General features: G+C 40.9%; 1 protein-coding gene across 1 annotated transcript in view; it reads left to right on the top strand.

Annotated features, from left to right (window-relative positions):
* Nucleotides 1-20,130, top strand: part of COL8A2 (collagen type VIII alpha 2 chain) — a 280,497-nt gene that overhangs the window by 156,062 nt on the left and 104,305 nt on the right. The window contains exon 2 of the mRNA XM_089689649.1: nucleotides 6,439-6,502. The gene's annotated coding sequence lies outside the window, so the exon portion shown is untranslated. The remainder of the gene's footprint in view (nucleotides 1-6,438; nucleotides 6,503-20,130) is intronic.

The following is a 20,130-nucleotide window of genomic DNA, read 5'->3' as shown; positions in this document are numbered from 1 at the left end:
ACTGCTTACAGTGCGAGTGCGGTTACCAATATATTGGGAGGACAAAAAGACCGCTTTGGAAGAGGATAGGAGAACATGTGAGAAATATTCTAAAGGGATTCCCAAAGCATAATGTCTCAAAACATTTCTCTAAGTATCATAATAAGGACCCCACCAAAATGCAGTTTTGGGGTATAGAGAAATATAAAAAGCACTGGAGAGGCAGCAACAAGATAAAACAACTAAGTCAAGCTGAGTCACGCTGGATACATGACATGAGAACGCTAGTCCCGAGAGGCCTAAATGTTGAGTTTGATCTTAATTCCTTTATCAATGATTATTAAATTGACTAGGTTGTCGGATTTTAAGGCATGACTGTTTATTTTTATACGTATATACTTTTTATTGTAATTTATGGGGAAACTGCATACTCAGGTAGTTCGTATATGTTTGATTAGCTGTTTAGTGAAAAGAGCATATTGTGCATTAATATCATTTTTATATATAATTTTTTAGATGTTCCTATTATATTTAGCACTTGTATCTACTCACTACTTAATTTATCAACTATATGATATGTAGAGAGATGGGCTGATTGTTTACCATCTTTATATATTCTCAATATCTTGAGCTTTTAGTATAGGAGTTACTCTTTAATATAGAGCTGGGCAATGCACAGGATAGGGAGACCAGGGTGGATTATGGGTCTCTCATTCAGTTTTATGATAATGGGGGTTTCTTTTAATATTTCTTTTAATATTTTTATAAAAATTATTTTTATTATGTATTATGAATAAAGTTAGTTGTAATAGATTTGTGATTTAGTGGCCAGTCTTAAGTAGATAGCCTGTATATGTGTCAGTTCACGATCGTAGGATTAACAAGAGGTTTTTCATAGTAGTAGAGGATTACCATGTATGTCCCTGAAAAATAGGCTCCAAGAAAATGGCGGCCGCAATTAGAATGGGATTAAAGGGCGGGATAGTTGGTTCCACCGCACTATAAAAGAAGGCAGCGTCTCCATAGCGATACCCAGAAGAAGTCACGAGGTACGTGACGTAACGCGTAGGCAATACGTAGACGCTACTTCCGGTATCCGGAGTGTCGCACTTCCGGTGTGGGACGCCATTTTCCTGGTTATCAGGAAGTCACTATCAGAGGTTGTAGTTTACCTTGAGAGGAACGCACTGAGACTGTACAACCGAATGTAAGTCACCTGTTGTTGCTATTTAAGAATAAACCCTACTGATTGGAAATACTACACAATGGAGGATTTGTTTTTTCACTCACTGTCTTTGTGAGAGAGAGCTTGCAGACAATCGGTGGTGAGGAGCCTGGGAGGCATAGCAGTGAAGGAGTGGAGGAGACCTGATAGGAGGAATATCAGGAAGGTGCCAATACCAGGAATCTTGAGGATCCAGGGTGATCCTAAAGGCTTGTGGGCCCCTTGGGGTCGCAGGAAGGAGGTGAGCAGGCATTGCAGCCAAAGTGGATAAGGAGTGTGTTGGTTCACGTGTGGCACTATCTATACACACTATGCATGGTTATCAAGAACACTTCGAATAGATGAATGTCAATATGAATACTGGACATTGAATGAAGTTGAAGTGGCACTGTCACCTGTTATTTATTGATTTATTTATTGTTTGGAGTGACACTATCACTAATCTTTAATGTTTTATGGTCTCATTTCTTACTCAGTAGTATTTTAGCACTGAGAAGATTACAGCACTTGTCACATTTATTATCATATTATATTCTGATATTGATGGTTTTGGTTTATGTTTAAGTGCTATTAGTGGCATAAGAGCACTGTGAAGATTACAGCACTGGTCACATTTATTATTTTTATAGTCTATTAATTATGTTATTTTCTAAGCACTACACTAATTTATATAGATTTACTTAACGTGCTACTAAACCCACAACAGTAAAATCAGTCTGTATATGCAGTAACCCTAGGTTCACACCTAAGTGTTTTCTGCAGCAGTTTGCAGAAACCCAGTACAGTCCATTTAACATGATTTCCTTTGGGACATGTTCACACCTGTGCGTTTTCACCCGGTACGTTTTTTGGAAAGGGTCAGGGACTTTTTTGAACGCAAAACGTTGCATTTTTGTTTCTATATACTTCAATGGAAATGTTGCAGAAAAGCATGTATCGCATTTTTGATGCACTTTGTGTTTTAAATCTGCCTAGCAAGAAAAATACAAAAATAAACAAAAACGCATGTGAACCTAGCCTAAAGCATGCTTGTTATACTCACTGTAGAACATAAGGGGTTAATCCTCTGCATTGTGTAAAAATGCTGTTTAATCCTGTCTTCTCTGATTTTCCTCTTCTTCCAGTGCCCCACTCTTGTCTCCTGATAAGACATACAGGTGAAACTCAAAAAATTAGAATATTGTGCAAAAGTTCATTTATTTCAGTAATGCAACTTGAAAGGTGAAACTAATATATGAGATAGACTCATTACATGCAAAGCAAGATAGTTCAAGCCGTGATTTGTCATAATTGTGATGATTATGGCTTACAGCTCATGAAAACCCCAAATCCACAATCTCAGAAAATTAGAATATTGTGAAAAGGTGCAATATTCTAGGCTCAAAGTGTCCCACTCTAATCAGCTAATTAAGCCATAACACCTGCAAAGGGTTCCTGAGCCTTTAAATGGTCTCTCAGTCTGGTTCAGTAGGAATCACAATCATGGGAAAGACTGCTGACCTGACAGTTGTGCAGAAAACCATCATTGACACCCTCCATAAGGAGGGAAAGCCTCAAAAGGTAATTTCAAAAGAAGTTGGATGTTCCCAAAGTGCTGTATCAAAGCACATTAATAGAAAGTTATGTGGAAGGGAAAAGTGTGGAAGAAAAAGGTGCACAAGCAGTAGGGATGACCGCAGGCTGGAGAGGATTGTCAGGAAAAGGCCATTCAAAAGTGTTGGGGACTTTCACAAAGAGTGGACTGAGGCTGGAGTCAGTGCATCAAGAGCCACCACACACAGACGGATCCTGGACATGGGCTTCAAATGTCGTATTCCTCTTGTCAAGCCGCTCCTGAACAACAAACAACGTCAGAAGCGTCGTACCTGGGCTAAAGAAAAACAGACCTGGTCTGTTACTCAGTGTTCCAGAGTCCTCTTTTCTGATGAGAGAAACTTTTGCATCTCATTTGGAAACCAAGGACCCAGAGTATGGAGGAAGAATGGAGAGGCACACACTGCAAGATGCTTGAAGTCCAGTGTGATGTTTCCACAGTCTGTGTTGATTTGGGGAGCCATGTCATCTGCTGGTGTTGGTCCACCAGGAGATTTTGGAGCACTTCTTGCTTCCTTCCGCAGACGAGCTTTATGGGGATGCTGACTTCATTTTCCAGCAGGACTTGGCACCTGCCCACAATGCCAAAAGCACCAAAACCTGGTTCAATGACCGTGGGATTACTGTTCTTGATTGGCCAGCATACTCGCCTGACCTGAACCTCATAGAGAATCTATGGGGCATTGCCAAGAGAAAGATGAGAAACATGAGACCGAACAATGCAGAAGAGCTGAAGGCCGCTTTTGAAGCATCCTGGTCTTCAATAACACCTCAGCAGTGCCACAGGCTGATAGCTTCCATGACAAGCCGCATTGAGGCAGTAATTGCTGCAAAAGGGGCCCAAACCAAGTACTGAGTACATATGCATGCTTATACTTTTTAGAGGTCCGCTATTGTTCTATGTACAATCCTTGTTTTATTGACTGCATGTAATATTCAAATTTTTTGAGATTGTGGATTTGGGGTTTTCATGAGCTGTAAGCCATAATCATCACAATTATGACAAATCAGGGCTTGAAATATCTTGCTTTGCATGTAATGAGTCTATCTCATATATTAGTTTCACCTTTTAAGTTGCATTACTGAAATAAATGAACTTTTGCACGATATTCTAATTTTTCAAGTTTCACCTGTAGTGTGTAGAGTCACTCTGCACATGCTCAGTTTGGTGTGTAATGCTATAGGGTTTTTCTTTTTCCTTTGGAGAGTGCATGTGTCCAATCAGCCCTGTCCAGACAGAGATCAGGGGTCCTGCTTACTCCTAGAGCAAAATGTAAACTCCTACAAACTTTAACATGTGCTGAACACTGATAGAAGTCACAAAGCTGCTATTTACTGCTGATGAGAAAAGGTATTTAGCAGTTTATATTTACTAACGTAATTGCATTTCCATGTTGTGTGTACTGTGGGAGACCAGATATAGTGAATGCAGGGTCCTGGGTTTAGCAACACTTTAATGAATAAACCCGAATTGAAACAAAACACATTTTGCTGTCGTGCACAGCTCTGTTTGTAATTATAACACAAAGTTTTTCATAAGTTATTAGAAAAATATTTACTCTCTGCTTATGAAACCAACAGTGGGAACTTACAGCCCATTAATGTGCATATGTAGCCCTACGCTGCTGTCCATAAGGATCTTTATGTTTCAGTAGGTACCATGGGAAACCTTGACAAATGCAAGAAAGTTGGAAAGAGAGAGACCTAGACATCCTTTCTGTCTTTTTTAACAACATTGGTATCTAGGATGATTTTCACTGTTTATGCGTATCCGTCTACTTTTATGTACTAACAATATATATAGTATGCTTATTCCGTTAGAGATGACTGATTTAGGAACAATGCATTATTATTTTTTTATTTCATCAAGGATATTTTAGGTTTACAGTGTTATTCTATCTATCTATCCATTCAGTCGTATCCGACCCTTGGCGATTGCATGGACCGTCACTCGTAAGCGATTTTTTCCATGAATTCTCTTAGCAATTATTTTTTTACAGGGTAGGTTGCCCGGTCTTTCCCCAACCCCTACCATGCAGGAGATCCTGCATGGCCAAGGATGAAACTAGAACAATTTATACAGGAGCCAATTAACCTAGCAGCATGTCTTTGGAGTGTAGGAGGAAACCTGAGTACCCGGAGGAAACACACGCGAACACAGGGAGAACATTCAAACTCCATGCAGGAGGTGCCATGGTTGGGAAATGAACCCATGACCCAATTACTGCAAGGCAGAATTACTAGCCACTATCACAGTGCTAGCCACTGTGCCGCCCTGTGTTATTACACACGGCTAAATATTTCCCACTCATGCCTTACATGCCTCATTCTGTTTATATCCATTTTGCACCTACTCTGCTATGTCTTCCACCAACGGTCTGTTTCATCCTCTACCAACTTTGTGATCTCTCTTTTATGCCTGCACTGTCTGCTCGAGCTGCTATCTTCAGCACATGTAAATGGCTCTGTCTTCTATCTGCAGTGGCCTCTCCATCTTAGATCTATTTTTTTCCACTACATGCACAATGATCACACCTCCTTCTGCCCACACCTTCTTTAGCCCCATGCTGTTTATACCATCATCTGCCATATATCATGTTTATTCTCAGTCTATACGGCTTTCCTCCACCTTATTACTCAGTGCTTTGGCCACAGCAGATTGCACATTACTTATACTTACTACTTGATCATGCATGGCTTGGTACAAAAGTGTGCCGTCAACAGGAGTAGGTTTGTAGACATAAGATTGCTGAAAAAGAGAAAGTTCTGTTGGTGGTGTGGCGTGCACCACTATATATCTATATACAAACAGAAAACAGTGCAGAGCTGAAAAATTACAAAACATTGGAAAAAATAATAATACTAATAATAATAATAAAAAATAATAAATCAATGCTTGTGATATAAATATATGTGGATGAAGCACTATGAATGGCGCAGTAAAAAGAAAAATAAGTGCGACTGTGAAAGTCTTAAAGCAAGGACTGTTCATAAGATGGTGAAAGCGTGACATAATCGAGTCAGCATACAGTGTTGCAAACAGGTCCTGTTGCACACATGGTGTCAAATTATTCAGTGCGGCTTTATCGCTGCGGGAGATTAATAAAAATGCACACTCACCAGATGCGCATAATCAAAGCGCAATTTGTTGAACGGTGTATTACAACCAAGAATCAACAGGAATCCCCCTTTAAACGGACCAGACAGACCGCATGGGAAAGGATCCCTCCTCTGGACATGAGACTCCTCTGCAACCGTAACTCCACTGGGGTCCTTCCTTTCCCATGCTGTCTGGTCGGTTTAAAGGGGGCTTCTTGCTGATTCTCGGTATATACTCTATATAGTCACTCTATATACCAAGCTGGTCTGTGAGGGAGGTGTGGTATCAAGTTTAAATGGATATATGAGTCCTCCTGTGTGCAGCCAGCTTATAGAGAGTTTATGACCACTCAGGAGTTAGCAGATTGGCCAAAGTAAATAAATGGAATTGATCACAGGTAGAATGTGGTTCAGAGGGTTGTAGATGGCTCCCTGAGGAGTTGCCCCAAGGAAATTTGAGAGCCCCATGTCATGTACTATGAATGTACATTATCCAGGAGTTTGCTATTGTGAATCTCATTGTGTGTGTTTATTTTCAACAGATCTGCATGTCATTTTGGTTGACCCAGAAGAGCACTATATAATAATATACAGTGACAACACCAGGTAAGAATAAGAATACTTCTGTAAAACAGCTCTTCAGACAAATATAATAATTTGCCATAAGACAAAAAAAAATTCACCCAACTGATCTGGTTCTATAGCATTCTCCTAGAAGTAGCCATTAGATAACTCATGTGCTTCTGATATCAGCATAATTGCAATGTTTCCTTCCTAGCAAAAGCAGGTCAATGAATTATTGTATTTGGTGCTTGAATTGCTCTTTAACTTGTTACCAAAAATCACCAGCTCTGTAAAAGATTAGTGATATGCGAAAGAGAAAGAAAGTGCAATCTTTAAAATTCTACAGAGAGCCTTCCAGAACCTGGATGTAAAAAGGACTCCATGGTAAAAGACAATGTTGACAGGGGTACAAAGTCACAAAGACTTGAGCTGTTTCCAGTGCAGAGAGAGTATTTTTCATAGGCATATAATGAGCCATTTTGGAAAATCAATCCACCACAACAAAGATGGCAGAGTATCCTTCAGATGGCGGAATTCCACAATAAAATCCATGGCAATCATTTTCCATGGTCTTTCGGGAGTCGGAAGGGGCTTGAGTAATCCCCAAGCTATATTCCTGCTGCTGTTGCTGCGATTGCAGGTGACACGGGCATTCACATAGGCTTTGCAGTCATCAAAACAGACGCTGTATCAAGTCAGAGGTCTTATGAGTCCCAAAGTGGCCTACCCGCGGATGATCATGACACAGTTCAAACACAGCCATTTGGGCACCTTCGGGTACAAAGATTTTGTCTGCAGACCACATAACTCTTCTCTTGTCATCACAGAGACTCCTGGCGGACAAGACATTCCAGCTGAGACCTGCTTAATCTGAGATAAGAGATCTGCCTGTAATAGTAAAAAGTTTCCAGCTGACAGAATGGTATCAGAAGAAGGGGATTGTTTAGGGTCATCAAACATTCGTGATAGATCATCTGGTTTGACATTTTGGACCCGGATCTATATGTTAAATGAAAAACAAATCTAGAAAAAAAAAGTGCCCACCTGGCCTGACGTGGCTTCAAACGTTTGACTGTCTTCAAATACTCTGAGTTCTTATGATCTGTGAAGATCAGGATAGGATGAGCAGACCTCTTCAGGAGATATCTCCACTCTTCCAGGGCAGACTTGATCACCAGCAATTCACAGTTCCCCATATCATAGTTCTTCTCCGCAGGGGAAAGTTTGCATGAGAAGAATGCCACTGGATGAAGAACAGTCTTTAGCCCTTGATTCTGTGAAAGAACTGCCCCTACTGCATTCTCTGAGGCGTCGACTTCCAAAATGTAAGGAAGAGCAGGATCAGGATGACTTAGTAGGGGTGCTGATGTGAAAAGTCCCTTTAAGGTTTCAAATTGGTCTTCTGGAGTCCTTGTAGTACCTTGTTTGGTTAGCTGAGTAATGGGTGTAATAATTGCAGATAATCCTTTAATACATTTCCGGTAAAATGTGAATCCTACGAAGCATTGTAGTCCTTTCTTGTTAATCGATGCTGGTCATTCCAAGATGATGGAAACTTTCTGTAGATCCATCTTGATGCCTTCCAAGGAGATAATTAGTCCCAGGAATTGAATGCTTGTGCAAAATGTGCATGTGCAGCTCAGTGTACAGTGCGGACAGGCAGTGTCTCTAGTTCATTAGGAAACCACCCTGGTTTTTTTTAGTCAAAGTGATATGAAACCCAAAAGCAAACATGTATTACAGTTGTACTCAAAAGTTTGCATACCCTGGCAGAAATCGTGACATTTTGGCATTGATATTTAAAAATATGACCAATCATGCCAAAAAACTGTCTTTTATTTAAGGATAGTGACGCCTTTATTATTACATAGTTCTTTGACTCGTCAAAAGTTTACATACCCTGGAATGTATGACTTTGCACAGACACACACGGTGACACACTCAGGTTAAAATGGCAATTAAAGGTTAATTTCCCAAATCCATGGCTTTTTAAATTGAAATTAGTGTCTGTATGTAAATAGCCAATGAGTTTGTTAGCTCTCATGTGGATGCACTGAGCAGGCTAGATACTGAAACATGGGGAGCAGAAAAGAACTGTCAAAAGATTTGCGTAGCAAGGAAATGGAACTTTATAAAGATGGAAAGAATATAAAAAGATATCAAGATCCTTGAATATGCCAGTCAGTACTGTTCAGTCACTTATTAAGAAGAGGAAAATTCAAGTATCTCTTGATACCAAGCCAAGGTCAGGTAGACCAAGAAAACTTGCAGCCACAACTGCCAGAAGAATTTTTCAGGATACAAAATAAAACCCACAGGTAAAAGGAGAAATGCAGGTTGCTCTGAAAAAGATGGAGCACAATATGACGACCCTAAACAAAAATGAGCTGCATGGCCAAATTGCCAGAAAAAAAAGGCTTTACTACACCAATGCCACATAAAAAAAGCCCTTACAGTATGCCCTAAGGACACCTTGACACGCCTCACAGCTTCTGGCACACTGTAATCTGGAGTGATGAAACCAAAATAGCACTTATCAACCATAAATGCTATGTTTGGAGAGGGGTCAATAAGGCCTATAGCGACAAGAATACCATCCCCATGGGGAAGCATGGTGGTGGCTCACTGATGTTTCGGGGTGTGAGCTCTAAAAGCAAGGGGAATCTTGTGAAAATTGATGGCAAGATGAATGCAGCATGTCATTATAAAATACTGGCAGACAGTTTGCATTCTTTTGCACAAAAGCTGTGCATGGGAAGCTCTTGGACTTTCCAGCATGACAATGATCCTAAGCACAAGGCCAGGTTGACCCTCCAGTGGTTACAGCAGTAAAAGGTGAAGGTTCTGGAGTGGATATCACAGTCTCCTGACCTTAATATTATCAAGCCACTCTGAGGAGATCTCAAATTTCAAGACGGCCAAGGACTTTGCATGACATGGAGGCATTTTGCCAAGACTGATGGGCAGCTATACCACCTGCAAGAATTCGGGGCCTTATAGACAACTATTATAAAAGACTGCACATTGTCATTGATGCTAAAGGGGCAATACACAGTATTAGGAACTAAAGGTATGCATGCGTTTGACCAGAACAGGGGTCATTTCATTGTTTACTTGTTGCCATGTTTTGTTTTATGATTGTGCCATTCTGTTATGACCTACAGTTGAATATGGTTCCCATAAGAAATAAATGTGTTTTGCCCGCTCACTTAAATTTTCATTAAAAATGGTACATAATGTGAATTTCCAATTCTCCAAGGGTTCTTTTTAGGGTTTCTTTCTTCTGTTTTCATCTGGTGATCCAGTCATTAAGTCTCTTGTTTTTCAAAAGAACTAGCTCTCCAGCTGAATGTATCAGTTACAGGGATGAGACAAACCATTTAATACTGACAGGTTTGTTTACAATGATCAGCTTTTTTTATTTATGTTAGTCCATCTAACACTCCCCTCGACTTCTCCGACAATGTTGCTGTCCAAAGGTGCCCCCTGTGCTCCTTCATCCACCGCGGGGGCACTCTAATAGAGGAGATGTGTTACTGGCCAGATCACGAGGTGAAAACAGAGGGAAAAAAGGCTAAGAAAAGAAAACTAATGCCACCACCCCATCTAATGATTGGTAAACTGCAATATGCTAAATGTTTGGGTTTAATACAGGTTTAAAATTCCACTTTACAAGTTAAATGAGCATTATTTTCTAAAAAAAAAGTACTGTAAAAGAAGAAAGGGTGAGTTAGACAACAGTTTCCATGGCAATACAATATCACAGTAATATCAGTACCCTGTTACACAATACAAGGTATCACTGATTGTTCCCTACAGTCACACTAGTGGTTCTAAAGGCTAAATATTTTTTACCTTAATTCTTTATTTGCATTAAGGTAAAAAACGTTTAGATGTTAGTGTCCCCCCCCACCTCCCCCTTATACCTACCTGAACCCTCATTCGATCCAGTGCTGTGCAAGTCTGCAGCTCTTCTCTCTCCTCCCTCCTGGATCTCATGGGCTTTGCTGAGGCAGTGGGAGCCAATGGCTGTCAATCACTGCCGTATCATGAAATCAGTGGGCCTGTGTGCAAGATTAAAAGTGAGCCCAAAGAATTGAAGGGGAAAACATATGGCACAAAAATCGGGCCAAGGCGAAGAGTTGTGCTAAATATTGGGCATGGCCTAAAGGGGTTGTGGTTAAATAGAGTCTGAGATTACTTACATGCAGAATGTGGTAATGTTAAATAAGGGATGTACAGTGTGAAGTGTAAGACGGTGGGTAGTATGTGCAGGAGAGGAGTGCGGAGTGTATGGCAGTTGGTAGTATGTGCAGGGAGAAGAGTGCGGAGTGTATGGCGGTGGGTAGTATGTGCAGGAGAGGAGTGCGGAGTGTATGGCGCTGGGTAGTATGTGCAGGGAGAGGAGTGTGGCGTTATGGTGGTGGGTAGTATATGCAGGAGAGGAGTTCGGAGTGTATGGCGGTGGATAGTATGTGCAGGAGTGCAGAGTGTATTGAGTGTATTGAGGTGGGTAATATGTGCAGGAGAAAAGTGTGGAGTATATGATGGTGGGTAGTATATGCAGGGAGAGCATTGCAGCGTGTATGGCAGTGGGTGGTATGTACAGGAGAGGAGTGCAGAGTGTATGGCAGTGGGTGGTATGTACAGGAAAGGAGTGCAGAGTGTATGGTGGTGGTTAGTATGTGCAGAAGAGGAGTACGGAGTGTATGGCAGTTGGTAGTATGCGCAGGGAGAGGAGAGCGGAGTGTATGGCGGTGGGTAGTATGTGCAGGAAAGGGGTATGCAGTGCGTAGAATTGGCTGGAGAGGGGTACAGAGTGCTTGGTGATGGGTAATATGTGCAGGTAGAGGGGTATGGAGTGCATATTGGAGTGGTGCTCAGTGTACAGATATCAGTGTCATATATAGTAAATAGCATTCAGTGTGTAGAGATCAGTGTTATATATAGGTTATAACATGACCAGTCACTTTCACACTGAGCCTGTTGTAGAATAAAGTACACACCATCATTACACAGGATCCCTACTCCATCATTGCACAAGACCCCACCCCCATACTACCCCATCATTACACAGGACCCTCCTTCCCAATGCTACCACAATACTACCGCAAATTCATTACATAGGATACCTCCCCCATACTACCCCCATCATTAAACATGGGAGTTATTGTTGAGAGGCAGGAAGGGGGGTTATTGTTGGAAGTGGAGAGGCAGGGGAGGGGGTTATTGTTTAGTGTGGAGAGGTGATGAGGAGTGTTATTGTTGAGGGTGGGGAGGCAGGTAGGGGGTTATAGTTGAGGGTGGAGAGGCAAGTGGGGGTATTGGTGGTGGAGAGGCGGGGAAGGGGTTACTTGTTTAGGGTGGAGAGCAGGGAGGGGGGTTATTGTTGAAGGTGGCAAAGTGGTGAGGGGGATTATTGTTGGAGATGGAGAGACAGGGATGGGAGGTTAGTTGTTTAGGGGGGAGAGGCAAAGCGGGGGGTTATTGTTGAGGGTAGAGAGCAGGGAGGGAGGTTATTGTTGAGGGTGGAGAGCAGGGAAGGGGGTTATTTGTTTAGGGTGGAGAGGCAGATAGGGGGGTTATTGTTTTAAGGTGGGGAGGTGGGAGGGGGGTTAGTGTTGGTGGTGGAGAGGCAGAATGGGGGTTATTTGTTTAAGGTGAAGAGCAAGGAGGGGGTTATTTGTTTAGGGTGGAGAGGCAGAAGGGAGTTATTGTTTAGAGTTGAGATCAAGGAGGGGGGTTATTTATTTAGGGTGGGGAGGAGGGAGTGGGGTTATTTCTTTAAGGTTTGGGAAGCCCACAGCTGGAAATCACTGCCCACACTGCCAAGTAGATCCCCTTCCAAGAAGTTCTGCTGCAGCTGGGAGAGTTGTCAGAGGAGGAGGATCCTAGCTCAGGGTAGGACACTTTGGCACTGAGCGGGACACATTACTCACTGGGCAGGGTAGAGTCACCCATCAGTAGCCTACAGAGGAGACCAGGAAGAGAAACAGAAGATCACCAGGAAGAGACTCTGACTAAGGTAAGGGGGAGGGGCAGGGCCAGCGAGGGAGGGGACACTGTATGTGGGGATGCTTAACAAGTGCTGTCCTGAGGATCATCCATGGGTGCAGTGTTAGAGCACTGTGGGCTCCCCCACTCCTCGGGGCCCGTGTGCAGTGAACACACTACACTCATGGATGATACGCCAGTGACAAGGGAGTAGGGCTGAGTCCCACTGTCTGTGTCTATGCAGGTTTGAGGCCACTGTGTGCAATTCTATGGCACAGTGCAGGTAAGTATGTTTGTAATTTTTTTAAAATAGCATTTTTGCATTTACAGTCACGTTAAGAAGGACCATAGTGTAGCAAATAAAACCTTAAAAGCATTTCTTTCACTCTATACTTTTACATTGGTCAGTTCACTGTAAAACCATATGTAAAATCTTGTTCAAGATGGCCACCATACCACTTCCAGTTCCTGTTTGTGTCTGACAGCACTTCCTGACACGTTTCATTTGGTTTGACTTATATGGAAATGCAGAACATATAAGACCCTGTTGGCCACCTGGCCAAAAGAATCTTCCTTTACCCCATTGTCAAGGGTGGTAGCATAAAGGGAAGGCAAAATATAAAAAGATTATAGGTTTACTGAAACTGTTGATTTCATGATGGTTCTTGGAATGTTTGGCATGAATCATGGGAAATGTCTTTTTACATTTTGTATGAATTATCATTTGGTTTTAGTCTGCATCTCTTTCTGTTTTTTTTAGCTATGAAAGCTATTAAAGTGTTAATAGTATATAGCAATGTTGCCCTACTAATTAGGTAAACACTTTCTTATTTTTACTTTTAAAAGTTTTCTGAAAACCAAGGCTACTTTGCCTTGCTCATAGTGTCCACGTCATCTAACTTCACCTACATCCACTGCAGTGGGCACTCCTATCAACAATACCTATCTATCTAATTTGTCTGTTTTTAAAAAAAAAAAACATGCAGAGACACTGGTTGTGATACAGACTATGATGTGCTATTCATATAATTGATATCTATTTCATATACCTATTGCTAGGTGTAACCAGTTAGAATACTATTTACAATTTCGAGTAAGGTATTATCAGTTCTCATGATGTTAACATATTTCAATCAATACACTGTATATAAATTATATAGTTTGCTATACAGTAGGTGTATTCTTGTGTCAACCACTTAGTATAACTAATCTCCAGACTACTAGATAATTAGGCAGGCTAGATGACTGGGGTGTCCAAAATTGTAGATGGCATATACAGTATCTCTATGATGTACAAATATGTAAGCTTATTTAAATTTTGAATTTTATTGTGAAGTGTTGCCTCACCCCCCCAATTTTCTTCTCCACATTGAACAGGTTAAAAGATCATTGGGGGGGGGGCAAATGTGTGTGGAGGTGAAGCATGGTACGGGCAGTAAAGACACAGAGTCTGGTTGTGGTACAACTTGGAACTTTTATTAAACAGAATGCCAATGTTACAAGCACCCTAGTGGGAGAGCGCTGCTAAAGAAATAACTCACAGTTTAGGGTAGCCAAAGATGTGGCTGGGGAGTGGTGCCGACAGCATTTGTTTTAGAGGAAGAAGTGCAGCCTAGCTAGTCCGGTCCCAAGAGGGGAGGCTTCTTCCAGGTTGGCAAGTCCCTAACTTATCCCTCCTCGTCAGGAACCTTTTGCTACCACTAGTTACTCTCTCTCTACACTAGCAACTCACAATATCCAGGGCAAAATCTATGGCAGGGACTTACTGTAAATAGAAACTGCTGACCCAAGATTGATGTCAAGGGTCACATGGCCACAGCACAGCTCCATTGACCCATAAAATCCATAGAGAAACCATGTTTACCTTGGACTTACTCTCCAGGCTGCCACCACTCGGTCGAACGCGCCTTCCTATGGTTGAACAAACATACTTTATTCCCCCTTCACTCAGGCTTTTTTGTGCAACTGGTCCCCTAAACCCCCTTTTAGTTTGCTGCCCAGCCAGTTGTAGCTCTCCTTCATCATCACATACAATGCAGGACCAACCTGCTCACTACCATGATTACTTAACAGCGGAGGAAAGTGCCAACTCCCAAGAAATGAGGAACAAGGTAAGTGGTTGTACTCATTCCTTTTCCCCTAGCCAAACTAGCAATTAACTGTCTGTATCTGAAAATGAAAAAATAGAAAATAATATAGGTTTATAATAGACTCTGTCACGTAAGTTAGTGAGCTTTTGGACACAAGGATATATGTTAACAATTGTATAAATGCTACTGAGAAGCATTATTACTTTGAAGAGCAGCCATTGACTTAATCTTGTAAAGACACCTATGAATAAAATATAATACCTGTACATGTTAGATACATGAATGATCTTTCTATGGAAATATCTTTGTACACACATACAAGTTTGCCCTTGGACAATTTGCAGCTTTTTGCCTATGGATAAGGAAGATGCCACAGACGCTGACCTGTCTCATCAACAATAATGATTACTCAAGTTCCCTAAGCAAGGTTGGCCATGGAGTATCGTTCAGCGTCGTAGAGGTGCCTACAAACATATGAATACCCCATAATTTAACCATATATTGCTAGTTGAGGTAGGCATTCTCTAATGTCTGTGGGCTCCTTAATAACCTTAGATGGCGAGCAATGAAAACAGATATAAATAAGATGTGATTAATTGTATAAAGCAGAGCTTAATATGTTAACAAAAGTAGTAAACAAAAGTAGTAAATGTAAATTTGTGGAGCCCCCTAAAGCAATGAGTCTGCCACTTACTGAATTTATCTGTTATACCTATTGATTCTATTTTGTAAGAGCTGATGAGCTTTGATGGGCAAATACAGCATGCTTTTGACATCAGAGTGAGAAGCTTCTAAGATCATTCAGTTGATCTGTATATGACCTGGTCCAGCCAGTTTTGCATTCCTATAGACTTGTATGGAGAGAGAAGCAGTTCTGAAGTCAACAAAAGCCCATCAACACTTGCCCTAATGGAGTTTATTTCGGCTAAATGATTGAGAGGTCAGCATAAATATGGAACAGAACTTAAATTGTTGACGATCACTGTGAATATCTCTAACAGTTATGAACCTGGGTGAATGAAAGCAAACTCTACCAAAAACTACCCAACAGCAGGATTTGATTTGGATCTCTATGTTGGTCATACAAGCAAAGATGAATTGATTGAGTTTAGGCGCAGTAGTTTTTGATGATAGTTGGCTTGAAAATTACAGCTTGCCAAAATAATGTCAAGGCAAATCACATGGCTAAGCGCAGAACATGCACGAGACAACATCTCCATACTTTCTTGTGTAGCTCAGCTGTAAATGATGACAGCATCTCTGGCAGTTGTTCTGGAATGACTATAATTGGTTTTGTCGAAAAGCAAGGGAAAAAGAGCAAACAAGGGTGGAGGTGGCCCTATGCACTATGTCAATGGATCCAGTGGCGTCACTAGGGTTGGTGTCACCCAGTGCAGTAAAACTATGGTGTCACCCCTCCAGACTTCTCCATTGACCTCCTCCAAGTACTCCTGTACCAGAGTCCACCAGACCATACAGAATCGCCTATAAGCCCTTTTTTAGTAAAAACTCGTCGCTTATATTCTACGAATTTCAATTCCGGTCACACGCTTGTTTGAGGTCAAAGTTCTTAACTGAAGCTGATTGGCTCCAATGACCTAATCACATGACTTGGGTATTTAAGTTCTTTATGATTTGTTGTCTGGACATTAGATTCGATCACATGTGCAGTTCCTTCCTGTTCCTTAATGCTTAATAATTCCTTATTATTCGTTCCGTCTATTCAATCCAGAATTTGGCGTCACTGCCTTGCAAATCGCGTGGAGAGGGTGCAGCACAAATATAATTTCTGCTCTGTCTAAATAAATTTTTTTCATTTTGGTGTCACCCCCCTATGATGGTGCGATAGGTGTCACCCAGTGCGGCCCACACCCACCGCACCTACCTAGGGACTCCACTGAGGGGATCATATTTTAATGATTTATAGGGCTTACAGGTATTATATTTAGAACACTCTGTTTCTGTTGTGTGGTTTTGATGTGCTTTTTTACAAACCCATAGTATTTTCAGTTAAGAATATACAGTACATATACAGATATACACATATTTTATTTGAAACTATTTTTCCGTATGTATTTCCAGATTTGTGGGCCTTTGTTCTTTGTTTTAAAATTGGAACTCAGTGACACTGTCAAAATTGTTTACACACCCATTTGAACATTTTTTTTATAAACAGTGAATCATCTTTTCTATTGTTGTTGGTTTGATCCAAGTTGTTTTTGGTGCTGAATGTTGCTGAAAAGATCTTAATGACCTTAGCAAAACAAGCTCTTTCTTTACATTTTACTTTGGACACTTTTTTAAATTCTTCATTGTCATTGATGGCCTCCATTCTTTGTTCAAGATGTTGGTGGTGACGCTTAACTAACCAAAAAAAAAAGGCCCCAATCCCTAGAAAACAGTAAATTATTTGTACTTAAATATCTTTAAAGATATGAGGGAACTTAACACAGATGATTTGGTTCTCCTATTTTCCCATGAAAAAATGTTTAACCTAATAAACTGTAAGTGAATGTTCTATTGTGTCTTTTCACACAAATAGAGCTTTCTTTTGGTGGTATTTGATCACCTCTGTTTTTTCATTTTATAAATGAAAAAAGACCAAACATTTTGAGAGAAAAAACTATATTTTCTACTTTCTGTTATAAAACATATCCAATCAAAAAATTAATAAAAGTCAAATTTCTTCATACATTTAGGCCAAAATGTATTCTGCTGCATGTCTTTGGTAAAAAAAAATCCAAGCATGTGTATATTAATTGGTTTGTGTGAACGTTATAGCGTCTACAAACTGGTATATATATTTGAAAAATGATCAGTCCTCTGTACTCATTTCTTGAGGTCCTAAAATGCCTGGACAGTACTTTTTCCCCCAAATTACCCCTTTTTGGAAAGTAGACAGTCTGAATTATTTAGTAAGCAGCATGGTGAGGTATTTGAAGCTGTAATTTGTTGTCACAATTTTTTTGAAAATTAAGAAATTAAACATTTTTTATTTCAGTTTTTTTTACATACTGACACCAGTGCAGTACAGCATCATATGACTGATGTGTTGGTGATCAAGGATACTGACTGATGATAGTATTCCATTTTTAAAAAAAAAATTAATTTTTTTCTTTCTTTGTTTACCATTTTATTTTTACATTCTGACATCAGAGTAGCTCAGTGTCACCATAGTGACACTGTACCACTCTGGGGGGGGAGGTGATCAAAATTTTTTTTACACTGTTATCGCTTATAAGGTGATGATCACTGTGTAATAGTTTTAGCTGCCATGAATGGGTTTCCCATTTATGAACAGCTTGCTTATGGATGTGATCTGAGACTGGCTACAGCTTATCACACGGTACAGGTAGCCTGTACCATGTGATTGTTGTGGGCCAATCCCAGATCACAACAGTAAGCAAGCTGTTCGTGAATGGAAAGTCATTTATGACAGGTTGCTTACACTGTTATTATGTGATCGTTACGACCAGTCTTAACGATCACATGATACCCGGTTGCCAGTAATAGTAAATTGCTGTGTCCACCGAACACAGCGATCATAGGAGGGGCGTGCTACATGCTCCTAACCCAGAGGAGGCCAAATCACGTATATATACATGACTGAACCTGCACGTGCCGCCCTGTCACAGTGAATGTAAAATATGGTTCTACCAGGAAAAGCCAACCTAGCAAATCAATTCTTCCCTCAAACACTTTTAACTAGTGGATTTCTGGCAAGGTCAGAGAATTCTTATAAACCAGGATTCTCCAAACTATGGCCCTCCAGGTGTTGATGAACTGCAAGCCCCATGAGGCCTTGCAAGACTCTGAAAGCCACAGGCAAGAATCCCAGGCATGATGGGACTTGTAGTACTTCAACAGCTGGAGGACCATAGTTTGGAGACCCCTGTTATAGACAAATGATCCAACTTTAACTAGTCCAGTCAGGTAGCATATGTCTGTCCTACTACAAAGAGGAAGAAAGAGCAAACTGCAAAATAGGAGGCCTGCCATGCAGAGAGAGAGATGTGTGATAATCTGCACATCATACATATCTGTGAGTTTGTCGGGGTTGTTTATAGGAAATCTGCAGGATAGAAGACTCAACTCTTTTATAATCGACCCAAACAAATGCATGATCATCTTTTCTATGTTGCAGTGAGTTCTTACACAAACACAAGAGCTGCTTTGAAGTAGATTAGAAACAGATTAGAGAGAAATGACTAACAATTCATCTTGTGATTTGGGTAATTAGCATACAGTGCTGAATGGGTATTTTGGGCTCTGTGGAAAGGATGTCAGTGAAATCTTTAGGAAACTTAAAGCACATGTTTGAATAGAATTTATAAATATACCTTTTTATGGGTACCAGTTTCAACGTAAAGGTGAATTTCAGGTATGGATATTTCACACATTGGTTCAGAATGACATTACTGTACCCTCTTTCCACCTCATCGAACCAGAGAACACTTTGTATCCATTCAGGAAATGCACAGCATTCTCTAAATGTCACCCATGCCAAGTGGCTGAATTCCAGCATTCATAACGCAACAGGGCAGCCCCTCAGCACGGGACCTGGAAGCACTGGAGTAGCTGTGTCTACTTGAGTGATTTCCAGCTTCCATGGACATTGACCTGGTATGGTATATACATAGTTATATTGGTCCAAGGTGGAGCAATGTAACTATGTATAAAATATCCATCCTTGAAATTCTTCTCTAAAGCAAATCCCTACTGAGACAAAAATGTAGGCTGCCTCTCATTACCTCCACCTGAAAGTACTAGTTGCCTGAGTTATGGCCAAGAACAAGAGTTCTGACTTCACTGGCTACATGCCCTGTCCAGGTAAGTGACTCAGAAAGTACTTAAGCAAGAGACAGGGAAATTGCATTTTCAAGAAGCCAGCAATTCTTGCCTTTAGTGTAGGCATTCTCTTGTTTCTAGGTGTATTAAAAACATTTTCCTGCCTCTAAAAGCATATATCAACCAGTTCTATTTGTGGAGGGATTTTGCCAGCTCTCAAACCCACAAAGATTTAGGGGTTTACAGGAATACAAATGATTTCAGTGAAGTGTGGCAGTTGCTTTTAGTGTTCTTGTGGGTTTTGGAGTGAAAGATTCCTCTGTATGCAAATATAAAATGTTGGGAGGTAGGGGCCTTGACTTTCTGCAACATTCAATGAGGAACACTTAAGTGCTTTCCCAACAAACAGTAATTGGGCGTGGGTGCCCTTCAATTAGTATTTTTGTGGTTTTTGTGAGCTGGGATTTTTCAGCAAGCTCAGCTCAAGATTTAGTTTCTCTCTACAACCGAAGAGCAAATAGTCTCCCATAAGCCTAGCACTGTTCAAGAAACTGCTTGTATAGGTTCTCAGACAGTCCCATTGGGCTGTAACTTAAAGTTTTACTAAACCCACAACAGTAAAATCAGTCTGTATATGCAGTAAAGCATGCTTGTTATACTCTCTGTGGAACCTAAAGGGTTAATCCTCTGCACTGTTTGAGGCTGTTTGATCCTTTCTTCTCTGTTCCTCCCCTTTTTCAAGCGACCACTACTTATCTCTGGACTGAACCGTAGGCATGCACATGCTCAGTTTGGTGT

The sequence above is a fragment of the Staurois parvus genome, unplaced genomic scaffold (genome assembly GCF_062004578.1).
Source record: "Staurois parvus isolate SC_StPar_1 unplaced genomic scaffold, SC_StPar_1.0 ptg000488l, whole genome shotgun sequence".
Lineage (NCBI taxonomy): Eukaryota > Metazoa > Chordata > Amphibia > Anura > Ranidae > Staurois > Staurois parvus.
This window is presented reverse-complemented; position numbering and strand designations above follow the sequence as displayed.